Genomic DNA, 24533 nt, shown 5'->3' with positions numbered 1-24533 from the left:
GGGATAGTGTATATGCTTAGGGGGAGCAATTTTGTTAATGGCAGGTTTTTGTTGTAAAACACTTAGATGCCAAAATTTTATTTTCCTAAGTGTTGCCATCAATGCAAAAGGGGGAGATTGTTGGCATTTTTGATGTTTATGTTGTGATTTTCATTGATGGACACACACTTGTATTCAGATCCCCTTTATATGTATGAGCTAGAGATCAACCGGTATTTGTTTCAATCGGTATGTTGTATTCTAGTCTTTAGACTATTGGTGATTTTGTAGAATGTGTTTCCCGGTCTGAAATGGCATGTCGACCCCAAGCGGTTTGTAAATCTCAAGTGGCACGAGGGAGCAAAGTGGCATAACACATTCTTACCAGTCTTCATTTTTGTCAAACCAGCAACCGGTAGTTTTTATGAACTAGTAATACTCTGTGATGAGTTACCAACCAACATTTTGTGATGAGTTACCAATCCACCGATTGTTTGATGGTGCTGACACACTAACAGTGCTTTTTGTGTCATGTTAATGAGTATGTCTAGATTCATTGAACCTAGGAAATTGTAATGTAATCCTATTGGACCGACATGAAATCAGATTCCTTTAAAAGGACATCATGTCTAGGGTTTCAGTCTGTTGCTGAAAGGGTTCATGTTGTGCTAGGGTTTAAGGTGGTTGTTGAGTTGTTGTAAGAGCGATCTTATCTGAGAAGCTCAAGTTGTAACTAAGAGAGAGATAGAGAAGACTGAAGTAATGCTGGAATGCATTAGCAGTGAGCTATACTGGATCTAACCAAGCAATTTGTGCTATTAGATAGATCAAACACTTGTTGATTACTCACATCTTTGACAAGTCTGTAGCCCTTAACTAGGTAGGCCCAAAAGCCTTTTGTAAAATCCTCTAGCAAGGTAGTCTTTAATTGGACTTATTTCCTAACAGAGATTGAGATTCCTAATAGGATCTATTCTGGTTAAGAACATTGTAAGACCTTAACCGGTCTAGTTTCTATTCTGCAGATAGTGACTTGTGAGTTCCATCTCACCGTGGTTTTTCCTAGTTGGTTTTCCACATCAAATATGTTGTGTTATGGTTGTAATGCTTTTGTGGGTGAATGCTTTATTTACATTTTGGTTTGCATGTGTGATAACCGGTCTGTTTGTTAAACTATTTTACCGGTCTATCTTCAGACTATTTAAGGGTTTTAGGACAAAGATTTTTGGCATACTAATTCACCCCCCCTCTTAGTATTCATCATCTTAGTCATCACCAAAATAGATTCTTGATCACCACTTGCTCGCATACAATCATACAATGCACCCAAAAGATCATCTACACCGGTCTTATATATCCACAATCATAAAATAGGTATTTTATCATGTCAGCCTACTAGTGTAATGTGTATTCACATTGCAGCTTGACCGGATCACCAAAGATAAATGTGGATCACCAAAACAGCAATAAAATGATGTCTCTATATCGGCTCATTTAGCGCATACATGATTCATACCTCCACCAAAAATCTTCTAGACCAAAATTGCTCTATACATCCTAGAATATCGGTTAACTGGTTACCGGTTGACATCCTCTTCCAAAACTCAAGATCCATGATTATCAGATAAAAATATCATGAAGAGTCTCCATCAATGACAATCCTAAACCAATAATCAATCATCAGAATTTACCGGATGAGTGTCAATTTCCAACATATTTTTCCTCCAATATCTTAGCCCCTGAGGCTTCTCAGGACCATATTGATTTTTAGCATCAATGAGTCCATATTGTCCTCTTGTTCCATGAAGAAAGTAGTATCATCCATAAACTATATGTTAATTAGGTCTTCATCATTAGGGAAAAATATTCCTTTAATCCTAGGAGAGTGGGTGGAGTCTCTAAATAAATTCATTACATAAACCCACAAACCAATGATAACAAAAGTCGGCATAAGACCGAAACAACAATAACCAAACAATAAATCCAATCGGTAACGCATCGAGAGTATTCACCAACATGTTACATAAACTGGTCCATAACCTAATAGAATAGCATTAGGTCTGATGCTAAATGCAACACCACCAATCAATTGGAACATGAACTTGATAACCATCAGCATCCTGTATGTTAGGATACCCACAGATACTAAGAGAGGGGGGTGAATTAGTATCTAACCAATTATAATATTTTCTTGACTTAAAACATGTAAAGCATATTAATTTTGTATACCAGTAAACAAGAAATAATGCAATAATCAGAGATAACAACAACCACATGAAAAACACACCATAACACAGTAGTTTAACGACGAAACTTGGTGTAGGAAAAACCTCGGTGGGATTTGCGACCCACAATATTCACTTACTGGCCAATAAGAGAATATTACTGCTACAAGAGGGGCTTGCACATGCAGGAAGGCCCAGTTCCTAGAGCTCACTACTCAATTACAAAATGGGAAGTCTCACTGACTTACATGGATTATATAAATCCAATGTCTTGTACTGCTTCAAAATAGCATCTACTATGCCAGATCTAGTACCGGTTTATAGCTCTGCTTCTTACATAAATCCTTAACCTATAAGTCGCATAATACGTTTGCCTTATTTCACCTAATTACATTCCTCCATGCTTACATAATTGTTCTACAATGATCTCTTATATATATGAGTCATTTTACAATTTTCCAAGTCGGCTTACAATGATTTTACAATAATAAACAAAATAAATTAGAAACAAAATTCTTGTCGGCTTCTATGCCGGTATGCTTCCTTTCACTGTTGGTGCCGGTGGTCTGTGTGCCAGTGTAGAATCTGACTTTGCTGGTGCCAATGGATTGCCTTGCCAGTGTCATAGGATTGTAAGGTTGCCATCAATGACAAAACCTTCAATCACCTACAATGTCTCATTAGAGTGTGCATTTGCCAACAATCTCCCCCTTTGGCATTGATGGCAACACTCATGAGAAAAATTCAAAAAGGTGTATCCAAAAATTGAAGTCAAAAATTGTTACCAAAAATGTGTGCTCCCCCTGACCAAATGATCCCTAAGTTATTGGATTTTTCTCATACCACTACTCCTGCTTTGGCATCAATGACAAAGGTTGTCAAAGTGTCAATAGAGTGTAGTTTCCTGTTTCAACCTTGTAACTGGTTCATTACAATCTGAAAAAGAACTACCAAAACCAGATTCAAGCTCTCAATGAACTTTTTGATGTCTTTTATTGCGGCCTTTGTCCTCTAAACTGTACCGGTGAGGTATTGCATTTTCTCTGTCGATGTTTTCTGTCCTTGAATCAGGGCATTAGATATTTCTTTCCTTAATGTGGTGAGGTAGTCCATTTTTGGACTTAATCTCCGTTTAAGATCCTTAGCCTTGGGTGGCTACAAGAAGTTGAGTCCCACTTTTGGGCAAAAAGTAGAAGTGTTTTCTCTGTTTTTCAAATTTCATGTCGATTGATGTCAAAATTTGATGCACTTAGAGATTGAATCTCAAAAAAATTCATTAATAGAAAATGTAGTGCTAAGAGTCTACTTTTCAAATATATAATTTATTTTGATACCCACATGGTAGAAATCCCTTTTTAGTAGGCATGTTTAAAAACTAGTTTTTCAAAATGCCTGTTTCAGGACCATACCACGCATGTGTACGACCACCCTTTTTTGATGCAAATAAATGAATTTTTGCAAATCCTTCTGGGAAATGATACCTAAGACACCAAATATTGATGAGAATATTTTTTCTTATTTTTTGATTGAATATATTTCTTTTTATTAATTTTTAATTGACAATAGAGTATATTTTCAAAACATCAGGTGTACGACCACCATAATTTGATTAAAATTTCATATTTTTCAGTTTCTTTTTTTTTAATATTCAAAAGAATTGTATGTAGATTGATGCCATATAGTTTATTTTTCTAAAATCCTAATAACCAAAAAGTTATTAAAGTTTTAGTGAACCTTGGTATTTTAGGTTTAGGTTCCACTTTCGATTAATAAATAATACAAAAATAGTAAAAGTAATCTTACCACTATAAAATTTACATTTCTAAAATCAGGACGTTGAAAACTCTAATGGGTTTTCGTTTTGTCAAAAAATTCAATCAGAAAGGCCCTCAAAAAATTAGGCCAAGGTAGAAATTAGATGTCATTTTACCTTAGTCATTTTTTTGGAGGTCCAAGCATAGGCTTGGTGAGACCAAGCCTATCCCGAAGAAAAAAACAAAGCTAAGGCATATTTCCCACCCCTAATTTTAAAAAATGGGCGTCTGTTTTTTAAATTCAAAAAACGGGCACCAGTTTCGCTCTGTACCATTGAAAGCAAAACGGGCACCCGTTTTATTCAATAACGGGTGCCCATTTCTAAAAAGATCCGTTGGGCCACAATCTGGCCCACAAACACAAATCCCAATGATTAAATGATTTTTCAATCATTGGCTGACAAGTACGATCTGCAAAGAGAATGTTTTGATTAATCATTCTCTTTGTTTGTCTTATTGTCGATTTGGTAAGGAGATTGATTCGAATTCAAATTTTGGTGTAGCCATGGGAACAAATCAACGCAGGAAGAGGCAAATGAAGGTTCTGACAACTGAGGAGATTGCAGAAAATAGGGAGAAGGAGGCAATGCGTCAATGAGAGAGAAGATAAAAAATGAGACAAGGAGCTTCAAGTTCCACAATCATTTTAGAAGAGGAGAACATCAATGAGACCATAAATGCTGACAAAGGAAACACAATAGAACCATTTAATTCAGGTGCATCTTCTAATCCATTATTGGATACATGTATGTCTTCACAGCCCTATGGTTTTTCTCATGAAGAAATTGGTGATTTAGTAGAAGCAGGTTACTAAATGAAATTCTAATTGAAAATCAAACCCCAAATGAAATTAGAAGTCAAGTTGAAAGTGAAATTGAAACCCCAAAAGAAACTAGATCTCAACTTGAAACTGAAATTGAAACCAAATTTGAAACTCCAAATGAAATTGAAAATCCACCTGTAACTAAAACCAATAATGTGTATGTAGGCATGGAAACACCAATTGAAAATGAAACATGTTTGAATGATAATCAAGTGAATGAAAATTTTGAAATTAAAAGTGATGTACTAGACAACCTTCCTAGCTTGGTTTCATGGAGACAGATTAGGACACATGCAAATAGATTGTTTAGACATTTTTTTTATAATAGAAATTTGGGTTTCAATGTCAATTAATGGTACAACTAATTAAAATGACTAAAATGCGAAAAGTGATGAAGAAGTTAGGCTTTTATGTCAAACCCAAGAAGAAGGAGGAGTCTTTAAAACAAGTTGTATTGACTGTTGCTAGCACCTTTGATACAATTGGAAAGTAAAGTTGTTCTAGAGATAAAAATGTGGCACGACGGGCAATAACAATGGCTTTAGTAAGCAAAACAACTTCTAATAAAAGAATTATGAGTAACATAAGTGGATATCTTAATATTCATTGCAAAACTTTGTGAAGAGCTGTAAAAAGAAGATTTAATTTTGAAAGTGATCCGGCAAACAAATTGTGGACTTTTAGTGGTAGACTACCAAGGTCTGATATGAAACTTACTAGTGAAGTCAAAAATTTGATCGAAAAATTCTGGCACGATAATATGAGAGTATCACCTAATGTTAGAGATGTCCTTAAATTAAGAGTTGGGTCAAAAATTCGTGATCCACATCCAAAGCACCTATTGGACATGTCTCAAACTGAATTGTATAAAAAAATTTTGGATGAGAAGGTGTTGACTATTAGCATTTGTCAAAGGTCTTTTGAAAAGTGTAAACCTTGGTATGTTCGAATTAACAAGGAAAGAGTCACATGTTGTTGCAAAACTCATGTTCAATTTCACTACCATTATGATGTATTTCGATATATACGTGTTACCATGCATAGTCATTGAATGTTCCAAGAATGTGGTATAAATATACCACCCAAAACTATAAAGGAGTTTATTTCAAGTTTGTTTTGCAACCCACTAAATGAACAAAATTTTCTTTTCAATGCATGTGTTTCTGGTGTATGTGATATGTGTGGCAATCTTGCATTGTTGGATGAATGTTTGCATGAAAATCTTTCAAATGATTTTGGACAACAATTAATTGATGTTAAAATATTTAAAACTATTGAGTATCCACTGAAGGATGGAAAGGTTGGAAAACGATGCAATCTAATCACTAAAAAAGTTAGTGTTCATGCATTTATGAATGAATTCAAGAGTAACATCATACCTAAGTATGTTAAACACACTCAAAATGATAGATGGATCGATGGTCAGTTTCGAATATGTAAGGATACATTTCCTATTGGTAGTATACTTTCGGTTGTTGACTTTGCAGAGAACTACACGCTTGCACCACAAGATGAGGTACAATCACAATACTACAATTCAGTGTAGGTATCAATTTTTGTCCATATTGTCTATAGGCATGCACTAGATAGTACACAAGAGGATCGCAAAATTTTGAGAGAGTACCATTTCTATATGAGTGATAATAAATTACACTCATCTGAGTTTGTCCAGTTTTGCTTCAAGACCCTTTTCCAGAATTTGAGGGAGAGAAAAATTCAGATGACACAACATCTAATATGGTCTGATAATTGCACAGTGCAATTGAAGAATGCTAGAATGTTTTATTGGTTGAGTAGGATTCATAAGAAAACTAATATCAAACACATTTGAAGTTTTTTTGAGGCTGGACACAGGAAAGGAGAACATGATGGTGTCGGTGCATGTGTTGCAAGTGCAATTGTGGATTGGTGTAGTGCAAATTTATCCACAGGATCAAGTTAGAACTCTACAATTAGACATTTCTTCTGGCTAGTTAAAGAGGAGAATATCCTTCCAAGATATGATTGTGATACAATAAATGGGTCAGCTAGATTGCATTCATTTAAGAGTTCTAATTCTAACACTTGGACTATATGGACTAGAGAGCTTGCATGTTTTTGTCAATTTTGTGTTGCAAGTGAATGGGAAGAATGCGAGAATACGGAATGGGTTGAAGAATGGCAACACAAATCCTTAACACCTACTGAGACACAATATGAAGATGTTAGAAGAAATGAAGACCCTGATCATGCATTTGCATCAGAAGATTATGATCGTGTTTCAGACCCCATACAACCTGGTAATTTAATTTAATTTATTGTTTATAACTTTAAATTATATATTTTTATGTATTGTCATATAATTTATGATTACATATTTGAATTATAAATTCTAACAAGTTTTACTTCTACACATTGTACTTAAATTTGTTTTATAGGACATGTGTATGTTGTTGTTGCACCTGAGGATAATGATGAGCGGGTTGAGTATTGGCTAGCTATATGTGTAGAACCTAAGAAAAAGTTGATATGTGATCAAGTAGATGATGATGGTTTTCAGTATCCAGTTGGGTCTGTTGTGGTGGTTGGTACATGGCTACGCAAATACTTAACAAGAAGGAATGGCTTACTAGCTTATGAAGACTACCAATCAGAAAAGAAGATTATACACTATTCTCATTTGGTGGTGGCAACAAACATCAAATTAGAAAGATACAAAGGTAGACCTACTGTAGACACCTAAAATTGTCCAGTCTAATTAAATAAATATTTTATTTATTTAATTATCTAAGCTTAATTCTTCTATTAATTAAATAAATCTTTATTTATTTAATTAATTCATTTATCCTCTTCTAGCCTTATTTCTCATTTAAATAAATACATTTATTTATTTAAATTATCCTTTTCCTAAATTAAATAAATATCTTATTTATTTAATTATCCCACTTCTTCTATTAATTAAATAAATCTTTATTTATTTAATTAATTCATTAGCCTTTTCTACCCATGACACATGTCATTCATCTCTTAATTCATACACTACCTACCCCTTTCATTATTTTATTATTTCTTTTACCTACCCTCTAATCATAGCCGACCTCCTTTTACACCTCTCAATCTTATCCCTCCATTTCATATAGTGTCTTCTATATAAGGAGATGCTTCCTTCATTATCAAACCCTAATCAATCATCCTAATCAATCACCCTAATCATTCTATGCATTCTAATCAGCTTTTATGCACTTGACTACACTACGATCCTACTTGCAACCACATTCCGTTCTTTGTTGAGCTCTTATGCACATAAAATCTGAGAGCAAATATATCAAGCAAGATCAATGGAGATAGGAAGAATGGAGATCAAAACCCTATTGGACATGTGATGGTATAATCTTTGTGATTTCGTTTGATTTGCATTGTCTTAGGTAATCTTCATATGTTATGGTGGATCTTTGTTGTTGTTAGGCTAGGATTTTGTGGTTGAATTCATTTAGCCTTTCAATATTGTTATTATTATTATCCATTTTCACCATATACATTTTGGCACGCCCGGTGGGACTCTTATCCCTTTTTGCATTTAACCTTTTGTTGTAGATTTTGTGTTTGATATTGCAGATCTGGCATTTCCAACAACATTTTCAACATTTTCGCGTCTGCATAATTTTGGATCGCGTTTTTGATCTTCTGAAGCGTCTGCGACATCTTGAACCGCGTCCATGTTTTCGACAAAATTTATTTTGCAAGTTTCCGAAAGGCGCGTCTGTGTTACGGAAACGCGTTTGCATCATTTTTATCTGCGTCTGTGTTTGGAAAGCGCGTCTATGGTTTTTATCCATGTCTGTGTCTCACAGAACCATGTCTGTGTCGCAGAGTCGCATCTGTGTCGAGGGTAATCGCGTCTATGTATCACTTGTTTCAAAATTTTGAAGTTTCATTGATTCAGTTTTCGGATTTTGGATTTAGGGTTTCAGATCTGGTTTATTTTTGGACTAACATTTGCAAATCTAGCTAGCAAAATTGGTGCAGCTTGTCTTGGAAGCAAAATCGTTTGGTTGAAGGCCCCTATTTTCACAAAGTCTTTTGGGTTTTAAAATTTACCTAACTTGTGTGCATGCAGGAAGGGGTGATTATTTCAAACAAATCCAAACTACTAACAACTCTTTGTTGCAGATCCTTGGCGAGGGTTCTGGATTTTTATTTTGTGCCTTGTTTTCATAGACTAGCAAACACTTCCATTGGTGCACTAAAATTGAATCATTGTCTTTTGTGTCTTGATCAATAGGCTCTTTTTGTTTAATCTTTAGAGGGCCTGTCTTCCCGTGTGGTCATTAGGACTACTAGTGAGAAGAGAACGACCCAAGTGGTAGCGAGGAAAACCCACCTCATCCGAACCACTATAAACAACTATATTCATGGTGAAAACTATGGATAACGTGTGCTGATTAGTTCATACCAACACTATGTCTCCCCATAAACCTGTTTGATCAAATTTATTTGATTAGTTGTAGGGCGTAACCCCTACTGGCTGGGAGCCTTCTGTATTTACAGAGCTGAAAGTGCCGCATGTATGGCCACACGAGCGGATGCCCTTACTAGCACCTTTTTGTTTTAGAAGCTCAAATCCTTCTAGTTGTTGGGGCAGGAGGTCGGACCTCTGGTAGCGGCCCACACACATACGGTTCTTAGTAGAGATACAAAGTTCGCCACGGGGAGTTTTCGTGGGGACTGATGCTTGGCTGACCAGAGAAGTGAGTGTCGAGGGTGGAGCCAGTGAGGTCAAGCATCTAAGTATCCGCTCTGAATAGCGTAGCCTCGGGGGTAAAACCCCATGTGGGATCAACAACTATTGTCTTGGCCAGCCATAAGAATTGTGCTTGACTTATGTTAAACATTCTAAACATTCAAGACCAAACAGCAAAACATTGTGTCTTTTGTGTCTTCAAGTGTATGCAAAACATTTTTACATCAAACAACACACTTTCTTGGAGTCATTTTGGAGTCTAGACATTTGCAAACATTGAGTCCTCATCAACATTGTGTCCTCTTGTCATGAAAAATAGTCAAACAGTCAGATTTGGTCACAACAAAACAACTTCATAGATTGGAAAAATTGCACAAAATTTGCAGAAACACTTCTGTGTCGAGCATAATAGCGTCTGTGTTGTCTAGTCACATCTGTGCAGGACAAAATCGCGTCTGTGCTCCAACAGCAAACATTACATTTGATAGAAAATCACAGAGGTGCATCTGTGTTAAACATAGTAGCGTCTGTGTCGGGAAGCAGCGTCTGTGAAGTATACAGGTGCGTCTGTGTCCAGAATTGAAAAACTGTTACAGTCCAACAAGCAAACACAGTCAGTTTCGAAATTCTTGAGCTTCCTAGGTCATCTCTCTAGGGTTTCATTTAGCGTTCAACCTGTCCTTGGGTCTCACAAATTCCATCATTTCTTTACATCTCACATTACATTCACATTTGTCTAAACTTGAGTCAAAAGGTCACTTGCTTGTCCTCACTATACTTTGTCAACACACTACATACAACAACACTTTGCTAAGTGGTCCCTCATCAAGGTTTCTTACTTTTGGGTCTCATTTGGTTTTACTTAGAGTCAAGGTCAACTTACCTCATCAAGAGAAACTATCCTCTCTTTGGAAGTCACACCTACTCTACTACATACATACTTGGTCTTACACTTTGGACATTGCAAGTACACTTCAGATTCATTTACGTTCCATCCAACTCTTAGTCTTCCATACTCTTTCCATTTTTTCATCTAGTCTCACACATCTTGGTCAATACCTAGTTCATGGTTGAAACCCATCTTCAAAAATCTAGGAGAGAAACTAAAGAGGCTCAAGAGTCCGCAAACATGAGCTCTTATGAGTATGACAATGATATATTTTTCAATTCTGATCATACTACATTACCTGACATGGATTCCTATAGAAACATTCCAAATGTTGAGAACATGGGCACTACAAACAACAATGATACACACAATGATGATATGGACAAATTTTCAGTACATTCAGCAGATGTGGAAGAATCCATTATGAATCCCCATTTCAATCGATTGGTTGAAGAAATGATGAGGAGGGATAAACAATACTTCTTACAAATGATGGCACAAAGTGGAGCCAAGATACCTCATGATTTTGACATGTCTCAAATAATGGAACATATACCTTTGCAACAACCTCACTCCAACATGGATCAAAAGAAACCAAATAGTGGAGGCAATAGAGGACCACATATGGTACCTGAATCACCATCATCATTGTTTCAAAAACCAGAGGTCCCACATACACATGGTCAAGCATATGATACTCACCTTCACAGACCATTATGGAAGTCTTATGCAGAGAAATATGCTCAATCACATACCAATGCTAAGAATCAACCACCAAAGCAATTGGATATTCAAAGGCATGCTCAAAATTTGGACACAAGGAAACCCTGTGTCAAATTTGGGGGCAACACATTAGAACATGACATGCCTGTAGAGTATGGTATACATGGACAAAATAGATATGGCGTTCCTCAACATGAATCTATACCAAGTGGTCCATATACGCAGCATCACTATAGACCTCCTCCATATGAACATGTGTATGATCAATATCATCCATATATGCAACATGCTCCTCCTCCTATTGGTGCCTCAAGCATGGGGTATGGTCCAAGAAGTCGATCTCCACCTAAGAGCAATTTGGAGCAACAAATCAGGGACTTACAAAAGAAAATGGAGGACATAAATACACCAAAGCCAACATACACAATGAGAGACATATGTCCTTATCCATTTGACAAGAGCATTCCAATGCCTCCATTTCCTACACACTTTGTGACGCCTAAGTTTGATAAGTATAGAGGAAAAGGGGATCCTAAGGCACACATAAGACAATTTTTCATAGCTTGCATTGAGGTAGCAGCAGAAGAGACATATTTGATGAGATTATTCCCACAAAGCTTAGGTGATCAAACTATGGAATGGTTCTCTCAACTCCCACCTGGAATTAAGTCATGGGGTGACTTAGCAGAGGCATTTATTCAACATTTCTCCTACAACATAGAGACAGACATATCAGTCACTACTTTGTGCAATACTAAGCAAAAAGAGGGAGAGTCTTTTGCGTCATTTTTACAAAGATGGAGAAATCTAGCCAGCAGATGCTCTTGTGAAATTCCACAAAAACAAATGGTAGAAATGTTCACCCAAAACGTTAACAAAGACATTGGTTATGATCTAAGGAAAGCTTGTTTGTCCACCTTCAAGGACATCATTGAAAAAGGCTTAGCAATAGAGAAGGTCCTAATTGAACAAGGAATTATTAAGATATTCAAGGAAAACAAAGATGACTTTAAAGGAAAAGACAAGCCAAGATTTTGGAATAAAAACAAGAACACAGTCAATGATGGTGTTGTTGATGCCAACACAGTGCGACCCAAAGTCATCTTTTCAGGATCAAGTTCTACAAACAATCAAGTGAATACTCAAACAACTTCTAGATCACGAAGGAAGTACACTCCATTGGGAGAACCACTTGAGTCAGTTTTCAAGAAGTTAGTGGCAAACAAGGTGATCACAATTCCAAATTTCCCACACATAAATCCATTCTTGACAAAATATTGAGAGAAACTGTCATTCCTACTGATCTGAATGTGGACCAGTTTCAAGCCATGGCGGGATACCTTTCCATTCCACACTCCCTTACTTTCACAAAAGCCGATGACACCTCCGTAAGTCAGCCACATAATGCACCACTACATGTTGAAGCCTTCATACACAAACATAGAATCAAACAAGTCTTGATAGATGGAGGAGCAGGTCTAAACATTTGTACATTGAGCACTATCAAACAATTGGGATATTCAGATAAAGTTGTGAATTCTACAAACAAAATTACCATCAAAGCATATGATGATGAAGAGCGTTCATCCAAGGGCACAATCACCTTACCTCTCAGAGTTGGGCCAGTTACGAAGGATGTGGTTTGTCAAGTCCTAGACATTGATCTCACATACAACATACTCTTGGGACACCGATGGATTCATGAAATGAGTGCAGTCCCATCTACATATCATCGATGTATCAAGTTTCCACACAATAGAGTTGAAGTGACCGTCAAAGGAGATCCAAATCCATTCATATATTGCAACAATCTACGACCTAGATCAGAAATAACAATTCCAGCTAATCGAGAAGCTATTCCATCTTCAGCATATGTAGATCTAGAATCATTGAAAGCTTTTACATCAAAACAAGCAGAGCTAAAAGAAAAGTTCAAGTTTAAAGACATGGGATGTGGTGAGTATATCTTTCATGTTGATCAACTCCCACTATCTCCTAACACATTCAGTCAACATGAACAATCTACAAACAATTTGCAATATCAAGGAATTGGGTGTGAACCACCTAGTGTTGTGGCTACTAAGTCTGAATGCAAATCTCCTCTAGTGGTGCAAGCAACTCTTGATATCAATAGTCCTAAGAGTGGTTCCAACAAAGAATCTACTGAGCATATCGCCAGCCCTCTTGATAACTCACATAGCTTTACCATATCATCCACTCATTCCATTTCCACTCCACTTCCAGACTTGGATCAACAAGAATTACAAAAGCCCTTACTCATTGGGGATCAAAAATCAAGCTTTGAAAAGAAAAATCTAAAAGTCAATAATAAAGAAAAGTCCTTTAGTCCAAATCAAAATCAAAAGCTATTGGACTCTGCAAAAATCAAAGTAAAGGATAAAAATCCTATGAAGAAAAAAGAGCAAGAGTTGATCTCCCCTAATATCAAAATAAGTGAGGGCAAAAGTTCTACAATTTCAAGTCAAAAAGCATACTTGTTGATCTTAAGTCTCCATCATGCTATCCTACTTTCACTTCTTTTCACAATCATAAGCCTTCATAACTCTTCCACTTGTTCCACACATCAATCCCCTTCTAGTGATACATCATGGACCTTTAATGGAGCTTCCTCAAAGCACTTTGTTATCAGGGATGCCCAAACTTCTTTAGGTGACATGCATACGGGCCTGTGTAGCCCACACACTAGTAATTCTATCTCAGTTCCTTTATCAAGGAAGACAGTCACTCAAGCTACATATCATTCAGTCAAGGAATGTCACAGCTACGATCATAAAGTCAAGCCTTGCACATTTGAGGTAGGTGATTTGGTTCTCAGAGAAAATCCTAAATATCAGCAAGATAGAGAGAAGAAGGGCAAGTTCGAACCAAACTGGCTTGGTCCCTACATTATTACAGCAGCATATGGATCGAGTGCATATCAGCTCTCAACTACAGAAGGTGAACCTTTGGAGGATCCTATCAACAACATGCACCTTCGCAGGTTCTACGCATAGCTCTTCAGAATATCCAAAATTCAAAAATACAAAAAAATCAAAAAATTCAAAAATACAAAAAAAAATTATAAAAAAAAAAAATCGTTACTTGGTGAAAACCTGGCAAACAAGCACCTTGTGACACAAAAAACATTGAAAAATCAAAAAAAAGTAAAGAGAAATAATTTCGTCCAACGGTGAAAACCACTTCGGTGGCGCCCTGGGCAAGTACCATGGTGAAAACTGGGTCACTAGCGCCATGCGTAGAGACATTGCTCCTCCCTCCTTCAGGATTCACTTTCATCCTTTCACTTTGCACACACTCACAACCTATTCATTCATAATAAACTTACCCATTCCCATCATGGCTTGTTATTGATCTACCCAAGATTTGTTAGCCATTCATAATAAATCTCCCTTTTCACCTCCCTTTCCATCCATAATAAATCAGATCCTATTTGTGGCTAAGGCAAATCCTGCGTCTAGTGATGGGTGTGGAACTAAGAACATCACATGTTTCGAGGAGTACAGTTTCTTCCAGCTTCCTTCAGTCTATCCGCGCACAATCCACAATAAAGCAACATTTGCATCACAAATCCGCAATAAAGTTTCATCTTCTCCACAATAAAGTATCAGTTTCATGGATTCAGTCAGTTTCAGATGAGACACAGTAGCAACAATGGGCTTCAACAAATCAAATCTTTCAACAGACTCAGACAACATATGGTTCAGTGCTATTTATCCATTTTGTGAAAGTAAACATTGTGACCACAATCAAATAAGACTTATACAAGTGACAAGAGACACAAACTTGAGGACTACAGTGGATGTTGGTGTCGAGTCTTGGTTTTCTTTTGATTTCATCTTTTTTTTTGGTGACATGTCTTTTAGCTTTTCTGGGATGTCTTTGACTAGAGATTCTATCTCCAAGATGTCTTTGACTAGAAAGGCGGGGATGGGGTATCATCACCTATTTGTATTTTCTGTCTGTGGATTCTCTCTTAGTAATGCTATGACTTGTCCAAGGATATGAGGACACTGTGAGTCTAGTATGAATTGGGGCATTCCTTGTTTGTGACTATCTTATCTCCATGCAAACAGGTACAATGACTTTCTAGGTCGAACATATGCCTTGATTGTCATAACCTATTTTTCCATAATAAAGCTCAATGATGATAACGCACAAGAAGTTCTTTCACTTTCATATCTTCTGTCTTCCATCCCCCTTTCTTGATTGACTTCCATCGTCCTTCTTGAGTCCACGTAGCCTGCTATCACATGACTGAGTATAATGACACACCAAAAACATTTGCATTTCATGTAGTTGCACTTGCATTACCACATATAAGCATTTCATACATACATATAGATATCACATCCTGCACACAACACATATTAGCACATTTTACATTTTCATCATGTAAATAATTATTTTCATTATCATATTCATTTGCATTTCATACATTCACATTTGCATTGGCATAACATATAAAACATAAAAGAGCAAAAAAAAATATTGCATTGTATCATATACATATTTGCATCCATATCATAAGCATCACATAGAAACATACATCACATAGGTACGCATGCATATAGCTACCACAAAGATGAATCATCTCATATATATATATATATATATATAAAATGTCATGATACAATGATGTCAAAATCATATGGCTACAATCACCCGCAGGTGTCTACATCATCATACAAAATGGTACAAAACTGATACAAAGGAACCCACTGATAACTCCTGCCAACACTGTTGGTAGTGCTAATCCTATCCATGTCATGGTATCCCATGCCACTTGTCCCACCCTCATCTCCAGTCTAAGGGCATCCCTATCTCCGTCTCGATTGTACAAAATCAGCTCCCCATAAATTGGTATCCGCATAATCCTGTATACATCCTCTAGGGTGACTGTCATCTCCCCCATCAGCAAATGGAATGTGCAAGTCTCAGAGTGCCATCTCTCTGCCAGTGCAGTCAGCAGTCCCATGTTCGCCCGAAACTCAGGCACATACAGAATATGTCATAGACCCATAATCTCAATCGCAGCTCGGTCCTTGGCTGTCAACTTAGGTCGCAACCTCTGAGTCGATGGGAATCTCTCCCGTGACTCCAACATAGGCAAATACTCCTGCAGTCAAGCAAATCAATCATGTCAGTCATCGTGGCATTCACTGTTCATCACAAAATGCTACTCGCTATCTAAATGCATATGGATATCTACCCTAGTGACACTCACTGTTCATCACAAAGTGTTGCTATTTATCCTAGTGGTACTCACTGTTCATCACAAAGTACTACGTGTTTGGCACTCCCTATTCATCACGAAGTGCTGCTCACATTTGCACTCACTGTTCATCACAAAGTGCTGCTCATATTTTAGTACTCCCTGTTCATCACAAAGTACTCTATCTTTGTACTCACTGTTCATCACAAAGTGCCTTGATCTATCCTAGTCTTCCTAGAGGACCTGCTTGAGTGTATCCCCTCAGCAGCTTATCCAATCGACAACATATGTTCATCACAGAACTACCGATTTGACCTAGAAGATGCAAATTCATACTTTTCAAATGCAAACACGTTTTCCTGACATAAACGTGCATTTATTACATTACCTAGTATTCATTAATGACAACAATAAATGCATCAAAGTACAAGGAGGTTTTGTGGTACTCACCGGCTATCCTGCCTCCGCTGGCCTCTAGAATCGGTGAACACAGTCGAATCTATGAACAAAAGCCATCGCTGCTGACTGCTCCTTCTCTATCTCGCTCTGCAATATGGTCTCGTGGATGTGTAGATGACAATGAGGATGTATTTTCCCCCGTGGTCTATCTTATAGCCTACCCTAGCCCTCGCCTTCATTTTCCGAGTCAGTCTTCATTATCCCGTGACTTTGTCACTTTATCCGGTCAATCCATTCTAGCCTTTCTTTCTTATCGAGAGATTGTCTGCAATCTTTTCAGACATTTTCATCCAATCTCTCGAGGGGGCATATCATTCACATTCTGGGGCAACTCTGTATCAGTTCATATTATCTTCTTTGAAACAACGCGACAAGCTGCATTGTCTCAAAGAGGGGCAAAATGTAGACACCTAAAATTGTCCAGTCTAATTAAATAAATATTTTATTTATTTAATTATCTAAGCTTAATTCTTCTATTAATTAAATAAATCTTTATTTATTTAATTAATTCATTTATCCTCTTCTAGCCTTATTTCTCATTTAAATAAATACATTTATTTATTTAAATTATCCTTTTCCTAAATTAAATAAATATCTTATTTATTTAATTATCCCACTTCTTCTATTAATTAAATAAATCTTTATTTATTTAATTAATTCATTAGCCTTTTCTACCCATGACACATGTCATTCATCTCTTAATTCATACACTACCTACCCCTTTCATTATTTTATTATTTCTTTTACCTACCCTCTAATCATAGCTGACCTCCTTTTACACCTCTCAATCTTATCCCTCCATTTCATATAGTGTCTTCTATATAAGGAGATGCTTCCTTCATTATCAAACCCTAATCAATCATCCTAATCAATCACCCTAATCATTCTATGCATTCTAATCATCTTTTATGCACTTGACTACACTACGATCCTACTTGCAACCACATTCCGTTCTTTGTTGAGCTCTTGTGCACATAAAATTTGAGAGCAAATATATCAAAGATCAATGGAGATAGGAAGAATGGAGATCAAAACCCTATTGGACATGTGATGGTATAATCTTTGTGATTTCATTTGATTTGCATTGTCTTAGGTAATCTTGATATGTTATGGTGGATCTTTGTTGTTGTTAGGCTAGGATTTTGTGGTTGAATTCATTTAGCCTTTCAATATTGTTATTATTATTATCCATTTTCACCATATACACCTGCTAATAAGGTATTGTGGACACTTTCAGTAGAAGAGCATGAGGCAATCATAGATGCATTGCATAAGAGAGAGGATGCATATGGTACATTAGGTTGAATCAAATTTATATGCATGTAAGTTTGTGTTACTTGTCCCTTTAACATTGTATTTGTCTACATTTGATACAATTTTGGTTTCATAAACAACATTGTATTAGTTATCTTCTTCTTAATGTTATTTTGTGCACATTGTAATTGTGTTACAATTGAATTCTAATTTTTTATGATATATTTATTTTATTGTTTAATCTCTTCATAGATTAATTGTAAGTTCAAAGATAGAATTATGTCTTAAATATGACCTGACTCTAGATTTATCATTGTATGACAAATCTATATTTATAGTGTACTTTTTTATTTTAGTACCATGAAGTCCATGCTTTTCATACCACTACTATCCGCACTAATAAACCATCAATACACTAGTAAAGTAGTGTGGTCAACTTAAGAGGAAAGACAATACTATGTTTGTAGCTTCCTAATAATTTGGTTAGCCTTAGTTCCATTAATCTATTGGATTCCTCTATGAGATTCATTTATAATTAATAATCCTTTTATATAATCATGATAATCATGATTCCTCTATGAGATTCATTTATAATTAATAAGTCGATACTTGTGTGAACTCTTTTAAATATTTAATCATGATAATTGTTTTTCTTTGTTCCTTTGACATTGTATTTGTCTACATTTGATACAATTTTGGTTTCATAAATAATATTGTATTAGTTATCTTAATCTTAATGTTATTTTGTGCACATTGAATTATAAACTGTTGCACTATAAGATGATCAATCACAATGTTAATATATAAAGTCATAAATAGATCGCATAACAAGTCATAAATAAAAAGTCCTATATACAATCATATAACAATTCCTGATGACATAATAACAAGTCTTGAAATAATAATTTAATAAGGAAATGACATTAAAACAAGTCCAAATAACATAATAACAAAATAATGTATCACATATATAATCACTAGAGTGCGCCAAATCACATAACACAACCTGATATCATAATAGCAAGGAAATGACATAATAAAAAGTCCTATATATAATCACATAACACATAACAACAAGTCCTATATATAATCACATAATAACAAGTCTTGGGATAACATAACAAGTGTCATCATAAAAAATCCACAATACAATAACATGACATGATCTAAAATATACAATCTAAGAACTCACGTGCATCTCATCTGCAGTCCTCTTCACTCCATGTGAAGGTGGCTGAGATGAATCATCCTGTTGCACGTGGTCTTGAGATGCACCATCCTATGTCTGTGTAATATCAGTGTCTCCACCCTCCTGTGCAGTATCAGTGATTCCACCCTCCTATGCAGTATCAGTGTCTGCACCCTCCTGTACATTATTAAAAGATTTTACATGAGAAGAAGATTTAACATGAGAAGAGGTTACTTGCATAATTCACTTATAAAGTAATTAAATACTAAAAAATTTAAAGTAAATTACCATATGACCGTGCTCTACAATACCCTCACTAGTACATGGAGGTCCACTATCATGAACAAGAAAAGTGGTTGCAGCCAAGTCCTACAAAAAAAAACATTGTACATCAATTTTGATAATCCCTATAAAAGCTAGGTACACAGTATAAACAGATTAGAAATTATTTTTGTAATCATCGTGCCTCAAATGATAATGTTGATGGTTGCATCTGGCTCAACCCCATAGCCGTACCAATATTGGTAGTGGTGTGGACCTGAACAACATATATAAAGCATGAATCAAACTTGTATATATACATAAATTATAAAGTATATATATATATATATATATATATATATATACTACAAGATTATCACAGAAAAGCATACATGTGACGTCGGCAAAGTAATTGATGGTCGAAGGCGTACATGTGATGCGCCATCAAACAATCCAGAAGCCTACAATTGGAAAAAATAATGAATATGAATCAAAATTGTACTTAAATTGGTAAGCATGTAAACACTTCAAATTAATGGATGAAAAACATACTAGTGGTATATGAGGTTGAGCCTCAGTGGTCCATGGGCCACTTGAAGAACTACCCACCTCAGTGCTACATGAAGCACCCTACAAAATTGAAAAAACATATCATATGTAAATCATTACAATTAAATATTTATTGTTTATTTTAAATGTACATATCAATACAATGTATCTAGATGAAAGTGCATACTGTAAATGGGGCACCAAAATCTCTAGGTATTGAGGTAACATGTTGTCGATTCCTCAATGATGTGGTATGATCCATCCTCTATTCAGAAAAAATTGACTCATGTTATGGTTCATATGTGTATATACAAGGAATTTAATAATGCACTGTAAATTATACAAATAAATTTGTACCTATGTAGGCTGATCATCGTCTACCCATAGGAGATCAACATATGAAGGGATGACATCAGCATGTGTAGCCTCCTCGGCATCATCATAACCACCATGGGCAGCATCAACATCATCAAAATCACCATCTCCTCCAGGGGAATCCTCACTCTATGGACCCCTACATACATCCCCATAGCTCGTGCAAACATGTGCTAAGCAAGGGGCAGCCCTCACCTCCCGCAACTACTGTACCAAATTGCCCGATAGGGCACTCAATGAACCTAGAGCAGAATCCACTGCTCGATGATGGGTAGGTGCTGGAACAATTGGTGATGGAAGAGGAACCAATGGATCATCGCGCACATGCTTTCTAACCTTGTCACTCAATTTTGCTCCTGGCCTATCCTGAAGCATGCCTCTCCCAACCCCCTAAAATGATCTAATATCAAAGTAATTGGGATTTTTGCCCAATTCAAATTCTGCCCATAATTTCTTCAAAAAATACATCGGGACCTCATGATTGGAGTGTGGTGGAGGGTCAAAGACCATCCACCACTGCTCCCAAAAGTGGCTAGCAATGCCCAGGTGTCTACACCATTGAATAGAGATCCGTGGCTTCTTTGGATCTATCTCTTCACCCGTCTTAGGGTTCACAAAATATTTTTTTCAAATCTATTTTTGTTATTTTTAAGTCATTAACTTGTTTGTATGTGAGTCCATCAGCGTAAAATGCACGCAATCCCTCACATCAACTATGATAGCTATCTAGCTCACTATCTAATGCCTACACAAACTGTACAATGCCTTGCATACTATCTACAAGGCGTAACAACTGAGGAGGTGGATGAGGCTCGTGCTTAATAGTATGATTATCTCTAATCAAAGCATCAATATTTGTCCTAAATGTTTGTCTCAATTGATCGAGTGGAGGTGGAGGTGGAGGTGGAGGTGGAGGTGGAGGTGGAGGTGGTACTAGACCTAATAGCTCATCTATCTCAAACTTATCCATCATGTGAAAATAATCTGCATATATATACAAACATGAAAATTTACAATTACAATTACAAACATGAAAATTTACAATTACAAACTATTTAATTTATATTTCACCTTCCAAAAAAACTTATAATTAAATACAATTTAGCAACTTAAATATAAAAAAAGGAAATTCACATATAGATCTATAATATTATTAATAGGTGGGTAATAATAAGCATCATTTAAGAAATATTATCCACTTAAATCAAAGTATAAGAAGAATTCTACAAAATAAAACATCATAATGCCCATGCAACTCAAACAATACTTTTTAACATCTAAAGATGAATTAACTTATAAGTTCCATAAAAATCATAAAAACAATCATAAGTTAAAGGCATAAGTTATATCTATGAACTTGTCAATACATGTACTACTTTGTTGTGTTCTTTTCTAGAATCATTGGATGATTTAGTGATCACAACTAGTAGTACTACACTAAGTTGAAGCTTGAATAAATGACCATTTTTTGTGATTTCACATTCTAGTCATTTACTTGGACATCTTGGCACTTGAAAATGATCATCTGACATGAGATGAATTTGTTTGATATGTTTTATATGTATTGATTTTATTGATCTTTTAAGGTTTTATTTGAGGAGGTATCATAGATTTCTCTATTCATCCTATTGTGGTAAAATTAGAAAGGGATAACTATGATTCTTTTGTAAAATGGTATCTTGATAAGTTTTAAGGTGGTGTAATCATTTTCCTTTTATGTATGGATTCATACCTAAACTAGAAACACTAGAAATTATATAATCTTGGTGTAACATCATTGCCCATGTAGGAGTGATTTGATCTAACTTATCAAGATCATGATTCTATGTGTATTGCATTGGATATTGATTTCCCCCACACACTTTGGAATAGACTTTAGGAGATCCATGGAGACCCTCATATCTCTCCATTCCTAGAGGATCCTATTGTAGATTGTTTCATTCCATTTGTACTAGATGAAGATCACATACCCTTCGATGGTGATACTTAAGAGGAAATTTATTATATCATATTAAATAATTTATTTACTTAAGATCAAATTTTATTTACATATTAAATAATTTTCAAAATAAATTTTAATTACGTACATCAATTATATCAATTAGAATAAACATTTGGTAATGAAATACAAGCAATTATCATAAAAAATTTAGAATCAATTCATTCTAAATGTAAAACGATACATACACATATAAATATATAATCAATTTTTTAATTTAATATATACTTGGCAAAATAAATTTATATAGACGTGTAAATTTTTAAGTAATTTAGTGGGGTTTATATAATGAAACCTATCCAAGAAAATTTGTCATATATTAGAATACATAACTCATCTAAATTAGATTATTTGGGATAACTATGATTCTTTTGTAAAATGGTTTCTCTATTGATTATTTGGTCGCAATTATTAATATAAATATTAGATCATTAATAAAAAATAGTATATAATATAATTTGTAAATATTTAATTAATATTATTATTAGAAATATATTATTATTATGTATATTATTAATGTTGTTTTATATATTATAAATTAATAATAATTAAAACTAATGAATGCATACTTAAATGATTAAAACTAATTCTTTTCCAAGAATCTAATTAGATATAAAAGAAAACTACTAAGTGACGAAGGTAATTGACAAGCCTATAATTAGGTATTGCGATTTGAATTTACTCAAACATATCAAATCTAACGAGGTTGATAGGACAAATTAATCACTTCAAAATTTGAAATTCCAATTCAATTGAATAGTTTGGTATGCATCTAGCTCGGCATATTTTTCCTTTTGTTATTAATGAAAATAATAAAACCATTTTAGTTATGGATATTTCCATGTCAACCTTGTCTACAACACTTATAATGCATATCTCACAATTTTTAGTTTGAAAATTAAATGTAATGGCCAATAATACTTACTACAACTTATGGGGCATTGGGGTTCTTTCAAGTGTGTTTTATGTAAGGAAATTAGTGAGATTATGATCATCCTTTTGTGCAATGTGAATTTGCAAAAATAATATGGAATTCATTTTTGCAAAGATGGGGGATTGAATGACGATGCCACACAATCTCCCTAATATTTTGGACTATTTGAAATTTAATATGTCTAGTCCTATCTTGTGGTTCATTTGGAATTAAACTCCTATCATCATCATTTGGACTATCTAGCTAGAACGGAACATGCGAGTTTTCAAGGATAGGGAAAGAGTGGTTAGTACAATATGGGATGTAGTGGAGAGGTCTCTTTGGTCGAACTTGGTAGCGTTCATATTAAGATGATTAGGAAGTAAAGAGGAAGAGATGGCTTGGGTGGATGCTTGGCTGAATTTTAGGTGGCATGGTGGGCCAACAATAGAGGTTGATTGGGTGACCAATCTAGGTGTGGGGCAGAAGGATAAGGATGGGTTTTTTTGATGTGAAGCAATTATAAAAGGAACATTAATCCATGGTGTCCAACTCAATTGCTTAGGAAATGAAAACATTAAAATTTCTGACACTAAATATAGCCACCATTACGAATGCTTAAGGTGGTTGATAACATAAATGTTTAGGGTTTTAATTAAAGATTATAATTTAGGGTTTAGGGTTTAGGGTTAATCAACCAAGATAGTCAAATTTCTCCTGGGACTTGTTTGTTTTTTTCTATTTAGGGTTTAGTGTTCATTTTTTCTGTTCAGGGTTTATTGTCTATTTTTTATGTCTAATGTTTATTGTTCATTTACGTTTTTGTTTTTTGTTTTTTCCTACGGTTTTTACTATTCATGTTTTTTGCAATATTTGAAACTAAAACCTATTTTAAACATGAAATAAAATAAAATAAAATAAAAGATGATTTTCGAACTTTAAAACATAAAAAATAAAAAAATAACAATACATTAACATTTTTTTATGAAAAACAATAAAAATATATAAAATAGAATATAAAAAATAAAACTAAATACCTGGAAGGATGTAAAAATGGTCTAGGGGGTCAACTGGGTTGAAAAAAATGGGTACCTGTGCTCCTAAAAAACACCTACCCATTTTTCAAAC

This window comes from Cryptomeria japonica, chromosome 2 (genome assembly GCF_030272615.1).
Source record: "Cryptomeria japonica chromosome 2, Sugi_1.0, whole genome shotgun sequence".
NCBI classification, from domain to species: Eukaryota; Viridiplantae; Streptophyta; class Pinopsida; order Cupressales; family Cupressaceae; genus Cryptomeria; species Cryptomeria japonica.
Note: the sequence above shows the minus strand (reverse complement) of the source record.